The following is a 14,265-nucleotide window of genomic DNA, read 5'->3' as shown; positions in this document are numbered from 1 at the left end:
CCAAACAAGAAAATGAAAGTCTTCCTATCTGACTTGTCTTCGCCAGCTCCCAGAACCAAGGCATTATTGAAATCTTAGGCGCCTTTGTTCCAATCATCATTGACACTAGTGACCAAATAGAATGCTAAGTTCAAGAATAGTAGGCAGGTTCATGGGTCACTATTCTGATTTCTTCTGGAGAAGAAAGCCAGATCATAGATCTGACGTGTCTGAGCAAATTATCCCAACCAGCAAATTCAAAATGGCCTCTCTGGTTGATGATCTCCGTTTGATAAATAGAAGTGTTTGATTCATAACTCTGGATTTTCAATATGCTTACTTCCCACATCAGTATCAGGGCTATATTATGGGCACTTCAGCAGATTCCCTTACAGAGTCAGACGTTTTCAATGCAGGATATTCACAGAGTAGGTAGGATTGACAGTCCCTCTCTGGCCATTCAATTTTTTCGTACCTAGATGGTTGCTTCTGGTGACAAATTCTGGGGAGAGAAACCATCTGAGCCCCTGTTATCCTGTGGCAATATTTAATTTCTCTCGATTGGAATAAATGCATCACAATTTCTACTCTGAAGTTTTCTTGTGTGAGAGCAAGCTTTGGTTCCAAAATGGCAGAGGCATTCTACCCAAAGCCAACAGGCCTGCTATTAGATAGATTATAGTAGCCTTAAGCCAGTTTGCTTCCCAGTGAGTCCAAAGTTCTGGTGGTTTCCACAGCCTTCATGCTCTTAGGGAGAAATCCAAATATGCCCTTGGGCCAACACCAGTCCCTTGCGCCAGCACAGGAGGGTCGCAAACATGCTGTAAGGCACGTTTGCGCCTCCTCGAGAGGAAGCTGGGCCAATGCTCTGAGAAGCACAGGCCTACAGAGGCTGACATAAACTTCTGTGCCAGCTACCTCTTGGACACTTGTGGGGGAGGCGGGGAGGAGGCAGGTGTTCCTGGGCAGGGGGAGGGTTGCCCTGGGGGTAGGTGGGTGGGGAGCGGGAGATGGGGCTGGAATCCGGCAGTAATGCTGGATCCCAACCCATGTTCCCAGGGAAAACAAAGTGGCTTCAAGTCGCTTCTCTCTCCTCAGACTTGTGCCATCTCAAGAGGTGGCGCAAGTCTGGGGAGACCCATAGGGGCCAGCAGCCCTTACCCGGAGGTAAGGGGAAATGTTTCCCCTTGCCTCTGGCTGAGCTGCTTATGGCTACTATCCCGCGCTTGATACAGCGCAAGCCTCCTGGGTTGCCTATTCCAGCGCTGGTTAAGATTGCGCCCTTAATAGCATAATGGAATATGAGGCACCTCTAAGTATCATTTCTACAGATCTTTAACACAGTGGCTTAGATCTTTAATGTCTCTTCCTTGAATAGAATATAGTTGTTTCATTAGTGTATTTTTTAATTTAAAAAGAGATGAAAGCCAACAGATAAATATGGTTCTGAAAGGGAACCCCATTCATCCCCATTTGTTAAGAGTCCTCTTACAGAAGAAATGGACAATGTACTTAATGGAACCTTTTCCACTCCATTTCTGAAAACACACCCCCCTATCATTCATCCACCTTTTCCACTGTAGAGAAGTCCAGTATGGAGAAGTTTCCATTCTGCCCAGAATATTGTCCCATTCTGTTTGGAAGGAACTGAGCAAGTGAAGTGGTATCCCCACCCTTCAACCGAAAGGGTTGCTGGGGTGGGGGGAAGCAGTCATGGCAAGATGGGAGGAGTGTTGCATTCTAAAACTCTACAAGATTCTTCTTTTTAACCTGTGAATTAAGTGGCTCGGCTGAGCAGGGCCACTCAAATAAGCATTGTTATAGGTACGTATAAGTGTTGCTCATTAACAGAATCTCTCTAACTTCCTGGCAAACACGTTTTGCCCTCCAAATGCCCAGTTAGTTGCTTCTTAATCCATTTTAGCATATGGAGAACATCTGTGCAACACGCCTCAAATCTTTCAGACTGGATGACTGCTTAGGGCACTATTGGGAAAAATGACTACTTTCCCAGGCACTGCTAATGGTGATGGGCCACAAAGACACAAGGAAGTACCTTTGTATATGTTTGCCTGCCAGGAGGACAGGTATTTATTTTTCTTTGCCCTATTCCATTACTGCCTTTGTTTGTACCCACATTTTCAAATTCCAAACTGGCATGGGTTAAAAGAAGTGCACCCATGTGCGTGTGTGATATGCCAATTCCTTGGTCATATGTACCAAATCCATTTTTGTAGTAGTGGGAGTTTCTTAACTCTATCATAGAAGAATGGTGGAATATGGAAGTGGTTCTGGGGTCAGACATAGACCTGGAAGATCCAGGTTCAAATCCCTGCTCATTAAGTTTCCTGGGTGACCATGGGCCAGTCAGTATCTCTCAGCTTAACCTACCTCACAGAGGTGCTGTGAGGAGAAAAGGTACTATGAACACAATCCTGGAGAAAGGGTGGTATTAAAATGTGGGGCCAGCCTTTTTCAACCACTGGGCCATGGCACAATGGTGTGCCATGAGTGGTCCACAGGTGTGCCACAGGAATTTGAGGGAAAGTCATTTATTAGTAGGGTCAATAGGGATGTGAGGCCCCCACTGCCAGCATGGTGTGCCTTGTCAATTGTCAAAAACCTTATGGTGCGCCTTGACAGTTTTAGTGCCTTGTCAGTGTACCATGAGATGAAAAAGGTTGGAAATCGCGGGTTAGATAGAGAGCAATTGAGACACCAGTACATGCAGCATATCACTAGCAGAGGGCTTATTTTGTCTTAGGCTTTCCCTTAATCTGGTCATTTCGTCCTATGACCCTTCTAATTGGACTTTGTTGACCTTGCTGAAGATTTACTCCAAGTCAAGAGAGACTCATTTGGCAGTTGCTTTCCTGTCACATTGCCCAAATGCATTTTACCTCCTCACCTTGAAAGTGCAACAAAGACTGCTGGTTATACGGAAAGTGCTTTTTGCCTGCATGGTGCAAAATCCTCCAGCACATTTTAATTACGGGCAGATTACTTGATGCTGAAGCTGCCTCCGAAGAGCCATGTTTTATTGAAGGAGACAAAGAATACTCTCTGTTCAGAGTGACCTCGTGTCTGCCTGAGGTGAAAGGCACAGAAGAAAGGACGCTTGATGTTGAGAATGGCCATGTTTGGCTGGCTGCTTTGCTCCTGAGCTGATTATCTTTCTGAGCACTAATAGGCTCCAGCTGTGCATAGGAGCGCACGCATGGAAAAATGAAGTTATTACTGTTCTTTCTGCAACAAATGGCTCTTTTTCTGATCCACTTCTGTGTGTGAAACTAGGGGGTGATGAGACTTTGGTTCTCTTGCTATGCAGAATAATACAAAGAAATCTAGCAGAAACCCTTTAAGTGAGAGGCTGTGGGGTGTTCCATTCATCTTTCCATTTTTTGCTGCAGTCTCATATTACAGGCGCAGGAGAAATGATTTCATGGTGTGAATTTTCTCTTAATGAAGCAGGCTGGTTTCTATGGAGATAGTTGGTATCCCATCTATCTCCATTCTCCCAGTTCCCATCCCCCCCCCTTTCCTTAAATCCCAGATGGATCCGTAAGACAAAGCAGAAATGGCTGGATCAAGCTAGCTTCGCATCCCTGAGTGTGTGGACTAACTCAGCTGCTGCTTCTCTGGGGGGGGGGGGTATGGTTACAGATCAGAAGTAGCAAGCAGCTACTCTTGATGACATGACCTCTCTGACTTCAGACACCTGAGCAAGTGGTGGACAGGAAGAAACAGACTGCCAGGTTATACAAGCTGCGAGAAAACTGTACACACTGTATTTCGGCTGTGTTTACACAGCAATGCTAAAAAATGACAGAGATAAAAGAATATGAGACTGCAGCGGAACTGAGGCTGAAAAACATTTAGTTTAATTAATCAAAACTGGACAGGGGTGGAGGAGATGCTAAACTACATCATAGAGGTGCATACTGAACTGGCCAGACTCTTCATTTTTCCTGTGTTTATGAGCACGTGGGGGCCCAAACTATGCATTACATTAAAGGCACAGGTTGGCTTGAACATTTTTTCTTTTGCATTGTAAATAGCAGCAGAATGGCATTCTGGGGAGCAGCAATCCAGTGGCAGGTTCCCTCAGGTCCCAACTAAGCTCACACACACTCACAGCAGCTTTTTACGATAGAAAAAAAAGAACCTGCAGGTCCAAACAGCACATTTATTGTTGTGGGTTAATGCATTTTTGCCTGGCCCACAGGTGTACACATTTGGTCCCTGTTGCGTATATGCAACGTTGGGCAGAAGTGGCTTTAACTGAACAAGTACTTTGGTCCAGGATTAGTTGTATACAAAGGCAATGATGGAGCATCATGATATTGCCCATAAAGTTGCTGACAAGATAGGTCATAGCTCAGGAGTGAAGCATATTATTTGTAGAACAGTCGGTTCAGTTCTGGGCATCTCTTATTAGAAGAGTCTCTGAGGGTTGGCTGGGAAAGGCAGCCACTGCAACTGGGAATAAACAACACTGGACCAGACAGATTGATTCAGGTATATTTATCTCTAGGCCAACACATTTGGCAGCATTCTCTTCCGCCATAACATAACCTGTTGCGTATCAACACACACACACACACACACACACACACACACACACACACACACACACACAGAAATATTGCTCAGAATGCCTTCTTCACAGCAGTTCCAGTTCAGCCAATAACTGTAGTTCATTGAGAGGGGTTTCAATATTTATTAACATTGTTATATGATGTTACCTAGAGGTGGCATATTTGGATGTTATATTATCATTGCCATCAACTTCACTTATATAAACTGATACTGATTATCTTCTTCAACCACTCATTAAAATCTGTAAGGGGAATGTGGGGAGAGCGTGAAAATAAACAGAACAACTCAACGATTCAAGCTGGGTATCATTTTATTCACGGCTGAATTTTTCCCGTTTGTGCTGTAAAGTTAGATACCAACTCTCATGCTTTTTTTTCTGTGCTTTGAACAATGAATACAATGACAAGAGTCAATACTTTATTTTGTACAATAAAGGTGTTTAAAAGGGGTTGGTCCGTGTCGTCTTTCCTCCTGCGTCCACCTATTGCATTTTACTCCGTTTATCTGTTATTTTCTCACAGCAGTGCTAAGGTTTATGTACTATTTACAATTAGTTTTTCACTCTGTGGCAAAACAAGCTTTCGAAGCAAAAATGGGTGCATGACCCCAAATTCTGAAATTAGATGTATTCAGACCGTTTCCCAGACTGACCTTCAAAAGCAAACATACAAGTTAGAAGGTAAAGCTATCATTTCCTTAAAGGTTAGCAGAGATGGTAAATATCATCAGGTGGCCTTTTGCCTTTCCCCCCTGATGTCAGCTTTTCACCAGTTGTCCCTCTCTATTGCATCATAATCTATATCATGTACTTATTACAGATGACAAATTGAACTTATCACATAGTGAACCAACAAATAATCAGCTTACAACGCAGAGGTTAATACAAGTGCACCCAGTTTGTGCAGGTGACTTCAGGTAGACCTAATGGAAGTTGCACCATAATGCTAGCTCTAATTCTAACCACCTTCAGTGATCTATAAAATAATCATATAACACAGGAAAAAGTTTATTCTGTCTAGTACTGGAATACAGTGCATGCTGAAAGTGTCTAACAAGGAAAATTGGACAATTTGTGCTTATTTAGAGGATGAATGTAGCAGGTGTTGTGTTATGGTAAGAGTGACTAGCAGTCCAATCCTAAGCTTCCCTAGTGCCCAGGGTTACAGCAGGAGGGAAGAGAAGCAACGTCAGGTCTCCTCAAGGTAAGGGAACAAACGTTCCCTTACCCTGTGTAGCACCCAGGCGGCCCCAATGGGTCTCCTCAGATCTGCACCCGCTATTGAACAGACACAGAATGGAGGAGACCCGTACTGTGTTTTTTGGCCCAGGATGGGGGTCAGGAAACCGCGGCAGAGCCTGCCGCCATCTCCAACCCCTCCCAAGCCTACTCTTCCCCTCCCCTTTCCTTGCCCTCCGCCCAACCAGTTCTGCCTCCTTGTCACCCTGCCCCCTGCTGCCAGCCAGCAGCAGTACTTACTGCCAGGAGCTCTTGGCGGCCATCCTCCAGCACTGAGGCCCCGTGCCAACTGACTCTGTGCTCAGCACCGGTGGTGTGCCAGTTCTGCTGGCGCAAAAGTTTCTCACGGCATTTTCTGAGAGCCAGCACCGCGGCCCATACAATTGGCCCCTAAAACAGTGCTGATGAAACTAAAGGCCCAATCCTACCCAATTTTCTAGTACCGATGTAGTCTCAATGCAGCCCTGAGGTAATGAAACAAATGTTCCCTCACTCTGAGGAGGCCTCTGTGACTGTCCCACCGCTGCAGGATGCAGCACATGCCCCATTGGCACAGCTGCATCAGTGCTGGAAAGCTGGCTAGGAATGTGTCCTAAGTTGCTCCCCCAAACTTTCCTTGATCCTCTGCTTGGTGCAGTTGTGCCATGGAAAGGATTAATATAGTGCTAGGGTTGGCCCAGCCATGATGCAACTTTATATAGCTTACAGGAGGTCAGGGCAGGAGGTCTGGTCTAGAGGGTAGAGCCTCCATTTGCCTGAAGATAACATCCACAAGGTTGCCAGTTCGAGGCCACCGGCACCATGCGACCTTGAAGCAGCTGATAAGCTGAAGCCGAGCTATTCCATCTGGTCTGAGCGTGGGAGGATGGAGGCCAGAATGTGAAACCAGATCAGAATGAAACACCTGAATGTTGTGGTTCTTGAAAGAAAGAACCTTCTTTCAATTGTAAAAATCCCTATGGGGATTTAAATAAGCCTGCCTATGTAAACCGCCTTGAATAAAGTCTTGAATAAAGACCAAGAAAGGCAGTATATAAATATCTGTATTATTATTATTATTATTACTTCAGCAGTTGATGCTGAGGGGGCAAGGGGGGGCAGCACTTCACTCCTGGTCTGCTGCTGTCTCCCTCCAGCCTGCTGCAGACACGTGCCACATTGATCTGCTTTCGTTTCACTCAAAGCAAGTGGGAAATGGATCATCCGTTTTGCTACTCCCTCTGTTCCATCCTCATGCAGTTAGGACCATGTGAGGAAGGAGCAAGGTGAGTGCAGAGTCTCACACTGAAAAAGCTACCTGGGCAGTGGTGTACAGCGTACTGCCCTTGCTCCTTTTTCACATGTGAGGAACTTAAACTTGGAGGAAGCATTTAAACTTAAAAGGACTGCACGGGAAAGAAGAAAGGGGAAGTAGCCCTTTACCTGGCTCCTTCCTTGCCATCCCTCCAAGTAAAACAGAAAGTGCTGTCCATGCTAGAAGACCCCAGCATGACCCACACTTCCTGTTTTATTGAGAGGATTGAGTGGGAAGGAGCTGAAGTAAATTTCTTTTTATAGAGAAAAATACTTTTTTTCTCAGGGGGTGCCTTGCATGCCTGATCTCATCTGATCTCGAAAGCTAAGCAGAGTCAGGCCTGGTTAGTACTTGGATGGGAGACCGCCTGCGAATACCAGGTGCTATAGGCTTATACCATAGTCTTTCGAGACTGAAGGTTGCCAACCAGTGGCTTCAGGCAGCAGGATTGGTTTGGCTGTCCTTGTATAGTACTTAGAAACAATTCAGGGCTTATCCTGTGGACTTTGCCTGGAACAAGTTTATGCTGCAACTTCACTGCCACTAAATTGGTTGGACAACTGAGGTATAAGCTGATTTACAAATGGCAGTAATGATCTCCATATACTTTTCCAATTTTAAATAAGTTTTAGTCTACTACTATCAGCCCACTGTCTCCCATCATGCCTTTGAACTCAAAACAATATAAATAGGATTTACTAAGGCAAGCTAAAGCATAAGACATTAGATTACTTTGATTATCATTGAAATGCAAGTCCCATATAGGTGATAATAGCTCTCAACTGATCTTCAGTACCTATATGTTGCCTGAAGAGTTAAGGCCAACATAGTGCAGAAGAAGCACAATGATCCTTTTCCTAGATTGGGTCTTCCTAACAGATGGCCTTTGTAGGCAGCTTTGACAGAGGTAGTTACCAGTTTGAAGGAAATGGGTTGCTCTCTTGACCTCCTTGAACCCCAGCAGGTGAATGGCATTATCAGAACCAACTACACTAGTCATCTGATTGGTAGGGGCATACATGGGAATTTTCATGGGGCTGTCCTCCTGTTTCGGAACAGGATCTATGGATTATGGTCAAAAACTCATCATGGAAAAGGGCAAGAAGTGAGGGGATTATTCCATTCTACATGTGCATGCACGCACAGTATTGAACTAGGAACTTCTGTGCATTAAACCACATCTACAACACTACAGGTTAATGTACTACAATCAGCAAGCTGGAATAAGGTATCCTAAGTAGTTGAGATTAAAAAAAACAATATCACCCATTTAGTTGACACTTACAAATGGAGTAGTTCCAAGCAGTGAACCTATATTTTTGAAAATGCAGCCTAGGATACTACATGTGCTCTAGAATACATAATCAGAGATGTTCATTTTAAGAACATAAGAACAGCCCTACTGGATCAGGCCATAGGCCCATCTAGTCCAGCTTCCTGTATCTCACAATGGCCCACCAAATGCCCCAGGGACCACACCTGATAACAAGAGACCTGCATCCTGGTGCCCTCCCTTGCATCTGGCATTCTGACATAGCCCATTTCTAAAATCAGGAGGTTGCACATACACATCATGGCTTGTAACCTGTAATGGATTTTTCCTTCAGAAACTTGTCCAATCCCCTTTTAAAGGCATCCAGGCCAGATGCCATCACCACATCCTGTGGCAAGGAGTTCCACAGACCAACCACACGCTGAGTAAAGAAATATTTTCTTTGGTCTGTTGTAACTCTCCCAACACTCAATTTTAGTGGATGTCCCCTGGTTCTGGTGTTATATGAGAGTGTAAAGAGCATCTCTCTATCCACTCTGTCCATCCCCTGCATAATTTTGTATGTCTCAATCATGTCCCCCCTCAGGCGTCTCTTTCTAGGCTGAAGAGGCCCAAACGCCGTAGCCTTTCCTCATAAGGAAGGTGCCCCAGCCCCGTAATCATCTTAGTCGCTCTCTTTTGCACCTTTTCCATTTCCACTATGTCTTTTTTGAGATGCGGCGACCAGAACTGGACACAATACTCCAGGTGTGGCCTTACTATAGATTTGTACAATGGCAGTATAATATTAGCTATTTTGTTCTCAATACCTTTTCTAATGATCCCAAGCATAGAATTGGCCTTCTTTACTGCCACCGCACATTGAGTCGACACTTTCATCTACTTGTCCACCACTACCCCAAGATCTCTCTCCTGATCTGTCACAGACAGCTCAGAACCCATCAGCTTATATCTAAAGTTTTGATTTTTTGCCCCAATGTGCATGACCTTACACTTACTGACACTGAAGCGCATCTGCCATTTTGCTGCCCATTCTGCCAGTCTGGAGAGATCCTTCTGGAGCTCCTCACAATCACTTCTGGTCTTCACCACTCAGAAAAGTTTGGTGTTGTCTGCAAACTTAGCAACCTCACTACTCAACCCTGTCTCCAGGTCATTTATGAAGAGGTTGAAGAGCACCGGTCCCAGGACAGATCCTTGGGGCACACCGCTTTTCACTTCTCTCCATTGTGAAAATTGCCCATTGACACCCACTCTCTGTTTCCTGGCCTTCAACCAGTTCTCAATCCATGAGAGGACCTGTCCTCTTATTCCCTGTGGAGTTTTTTTTAGTAACCTTTGGTGAGGGACCGTGTCGAACGCCTTCTGAAAGTCCAGATATATAATGTCTATGGGTTCTCCCGCATCCGCATGCCTGTTGACCTTTTCAAAGAATTCTATAAGGTTCGTGAGGCAAGACTTACCCTTACAGAAGCCATGCTGACTCTCCCTCAGCAAGGCCTGTTCGTCTATGTGTTTTGAGATTTTGCTTTTGTGGTTGCAACTCTGTAAGTGTGTAATTCTTTTTTGTTTGTGTGTGTGTTGTGCTTGTAATTTTGTGATGGCCTCGGTGCTACACACAATAAAAGTTTGCCTTCTTATGTTATGATACGTTTCCTGCCCTTCCTCTATGGAGCTGAGTGCAGCAAATATGGGGTTACTCCTCTTTATTCTCTCAACAGCCCTGTGAAATAAGATTCAGATGAGAGAGAATAGATAACACAGGCCTACAAAATTGAGGGTCAGAAAAGTTTTTCCCAAACTTTATGGTAGTTTGATATGAATTTGGGGTGCTGATTCCAAAAATGGCATCCGTTTTGCCCTATCTAGTTTTGGAGACATAGTATAGCCTCATTAGCAATGGTGTCACTAGGGTTAGCGTCACCTGGTGCGGAAGGCCAGCATGTCACCCCCATGCAGTGGGTGGAGCAACGCCCCAGGTAGTGGGCGTGGTGATCTACCATCGCCCCACCGCCACTGGTTTTTTTGGCTGTACCTTTTGATAGAATAAAGATATTTCAACGCAGTTTGTTTCACCACATTCTGCATGAAATTACACATGGATTGATATATAACATGATGGTATTATTTTTGCAAACTGTGATTTTGGTCACTAGTGGTGTCACCTCCCCGCAGGGTGTCAACTTACTAACACCTTATTGGAGCAGTTCTCAAACTTTTAGCACTGGGACCCACTTTTTAGAATGACAATCTGTCCAGGACTCATCATAAAGCAAATTAAAATAAATAATTATAAAGTAAAGTAAAGTAAAATAAATAAGGGAAAGCCAGCCCTGTTCCACCAAGTGAATTTTCTCTGTAGCCTGCCTGCAATAACACCCCCCCCCCAAAAAAAAAGAATCAGTAAGATTTTCACCTCTACCTAGTACCCAGTTCAATTTACATTCTTATATTTCAAGCATATCACTATCAGGACCCATCTGGCTTTACAAGTCTGAGAGCCCAATCCTATGCCTGTCTACTCAGAAGTAAGTCCCATTATAGTCAGTGGGGCTTACTCCCAGGAAAGTGTGGATAGGATTGCAGCCTAAAACAAAAAGATTCACATTATCCTGTCAAGCCTCTGTTTCATTCTTTTTAGGTGTGGGGGCTGACTTCTGGAGCATTTGTTGAGCTCCATTTGCATCAAATCAGGACCATTCTGGTGGCCTCACATTTCCCTTTGCCTGAACTGCCCAGGAGCCAAGGCACGTTTGCTTACTTGCAAGTAAACGCGACCATGTGGCTTAGTTTTGCTTTCCATAGGGCTGAATACATTCGCCAGCTTGAAGGGAGGGACCTCCTTCATGGGTGTTTTTGGGGGGCTACATTCATTGGATCAGGACCATTCTGGTGTTGTTGGATTCCTCTCAGCCTGCCCTTTCAGATGGACTAAGGCACATTTGCCTACTCACGAGTAAACACATGATACGGCTCGGTTTCACTTTCCATTGGGCTCCATGCATTTTTTGTTTTCTGGTTTTTTGCCAATAACTTTTGATACAAAGGAGATATTTCATTCCCGTTTTTTGCATTGCATTCTGCTGGAAATTCCACATCCAAAGGTATATAACACGATGGTGTTACTCCTAACCACCACAATTTTAGCTCATCACCCTCCCAGTGTGCATCACCCCCCTTGCACAACACCCAGTGCGGCCCGCACCCCCTGCACCCCCCAGCGACGCCACTGCTCATTAGTGAATGGTTCAAGCAGTTTCCTCATGAGGAAGCCATGGTGTAGGCTACCTCATGAGGAAGTTGCTTGAACCTTTCACTAAAGAGGCTTTGCCGTGTCTCCAAAACTAGATGTGATAGGGGAAAATGGATCCCATCTTTGGAATCGGCACCCCATATATACCCAGGAATTGGTGTAACATTTAAGGAAGCAAAATGTGTGTTGGCCTGTGTAATCAAGGTGGGAGATAATATTCACACATAACATCAAATGTGTGTACAACCTAGTGTACCCATGTACATGTGCACAGTTATTGACCTATTATACTCAAAGTGTGTTCAGCTGTGTACATGATCTATGCCCTACATTTGTGCATGAACTTTGTTAATGTTAACTTGGCTAATATCATGCCAATTTTGCAAATGAGCTCAGATAAGCCATCCACACGCAAACCTGTACACATGTTCGGATATGTGTACAATCCAATACACAATACAATACAATACACAAACAGCCTTATTGTTTTGTCTCAAGTCACCTATTTCTATGAGCTTTCTGTAAGCAGAGACCTGAACCCAATTATCTCAGTTCAAGGTCTTCTGGGCTACACTGACTAGTTTAACAGATGTGTGTGTTAAATTGCTCTTTAAGGTCATGAAAAATGCATTAAAAATTCTGGCTCAGTTTTATACATGTCTTTTTCAGGGCATGACTCTAGCTACTGAATTTTTAAAGCAGTTTTGCATTCATTTATTTATTTTAAAACTATTTATTTATCATGATGGCGCCAATTAGCCCCTCATTTCAATGCCTCTACCTAAACCAACAAAGAAAGAGAGGGTCGGTGTTACAATGCAACTCAAATTCCCACTGCATAAAACAGATCACACTTGCCAGGATAGCCTATTGAACTACAACTCATATCAGCCAAGCCATCATCAGCTAGTCTTATCGAATAAATTGGTTGGCTGTAGTTTAGCAATCTTGGAGACAACCACCTAAATAGGTTCTGTTTTTCTCCTCCCAGTGATAAGATCCAGGCCCTAATGAAAGCTATAGCTGTTTTCATTAGTGGAACAGCTTTAGTGGACTTTTGACCCTCCCCCAATGCCTAAATAAATGATCTCTTTTTCTCACCATTCATGACACACATGGTTTGCTACTTTAACGGAATTTGTCATTTTCAATACAAATAAATTTACAGTTCTGTTTTTATTTTAAAACTCAAGGACTGAGACAATAATGTCACAAAATAGAACTGAATACTGTTACTCTTTATCATGGGCTTAACAAACTGGAAGGACAACGAATAAGTTCTTTCTAAAATTATTTCACTTATAGTAGAAGGACCAGGTTTTTCTTTAAAATTATTTCTGGACCACTGCAAGGAAAATTTAGTGGTCACTTAGGGAACATCCTATGCTAAATCTCCACTCCCAGAGGCCGCCTAGCAGTTCTCTAAACATACATTATCAACCAAATGTTAATGCAAGGAGTGTGAGCATCATTTTCATAATGATATAATCTGTCCTAATGATATTATAGAAGGATAAGACTGAAATCTGAAGGACAAGTCAATAGCTACATGCTTCCCATTGGTCTGATGTGTACTAGACAGGCCTTTACCCGATTCAGAAGTTTTTCTTATGTTCCTCATATTTTTCATCAATAATGATCATCATTTTCTTAAATCTCGTGTTTTTTCAAGGGCTTTAGGGCCCAATTCTATCCAACTTTCCAGCACCAGTGCAGCTGCAATGCAGCCCGGAGGTAAGGGAACAAATGTTCCCATACCTTGAGGAGGTCTCTGTGACTGCCTGTCCACCACAGGATACATTACATGCCCCCCAGGCATGGCTGCACCAGCACTGGAAAACTGGATCGCATTAGGCCCTTTGTGACTTTTTGGGAATCTTCTGCCTGCTTCACTTAATGTGTGTTACTGCCAGTCACAGGTTATGCATTTCCTCCATTAAATGGACCCTACCAACTCCACCCTGTAGTATTACATACACAGGCACTAAGATGTCTTCGCATATTTGGCATCAAGGACAGTCAGGCACACCTGCGCAGTTGAGCACACTCAACTGCCCTTGAAAATATGTTGGGTCATTGAACTCTGTGCCTGTGAGCAGCAGAATGCTATGAAGGAGAATCTTATCTAGGAATGTGTTTGCGGTAAAGCTAGAACTAGCTAGTAAGCAGCTATTATGAAGCAAGGAAGCATCCTTGTGGAAATTTCCCAACTACGTAACCTTATATCATGTGTTTTGAGACTTAATAAAAAGCTGGGTCAGGAGCCAGGAGAGAGCACTTCACTTCTCCCTTGATTTCATTCTTGCTCCTGCTTCCAGCACTTTCAACCTCTCTGAAACCTGTGTCTGTTGTCTAATTCTTGCCATGGCTTTTCTGCCACACCAACACAGCATCTCAGGCTGCTCCTCAAGTAGCACCAAAATGCTACACACCCAGTGTAGAATACAATCCCACACTTGCCCTCCCTAGTTGCCCCAGCAGCCACAATGAGGCTGCTTGGATGTGTGCCAGTGGTATTGCTGGTGCAAACCCAAGTCCCCCTATGTCGGGCCTCCAAGCCCGGAAAGGGGGATAGGATACAGCAGTAGTCATGGCCACCATTCCCATCCCAGTCCTCACCCTGCAGACCT

The sequence above is a fragment of the Tiliqua scincoides genome, chromosome 1, assembly GCF_035046505.1.
Source record: "Tiliqua scincoides isolate rTilSci1 chromosome 1, rTilSci1.hap2, whole genome shotgun sequence".
Taxonomy (NCBI): domain Eukaryota; kingdom Metazoa; phylum Chordata; class Lepidosauria; order Squamata; family Scincidae; genus Tiliqua; species Tiliqua scincoides.
Note: the sequence above shows the minus strand (reverse complement) of the source record.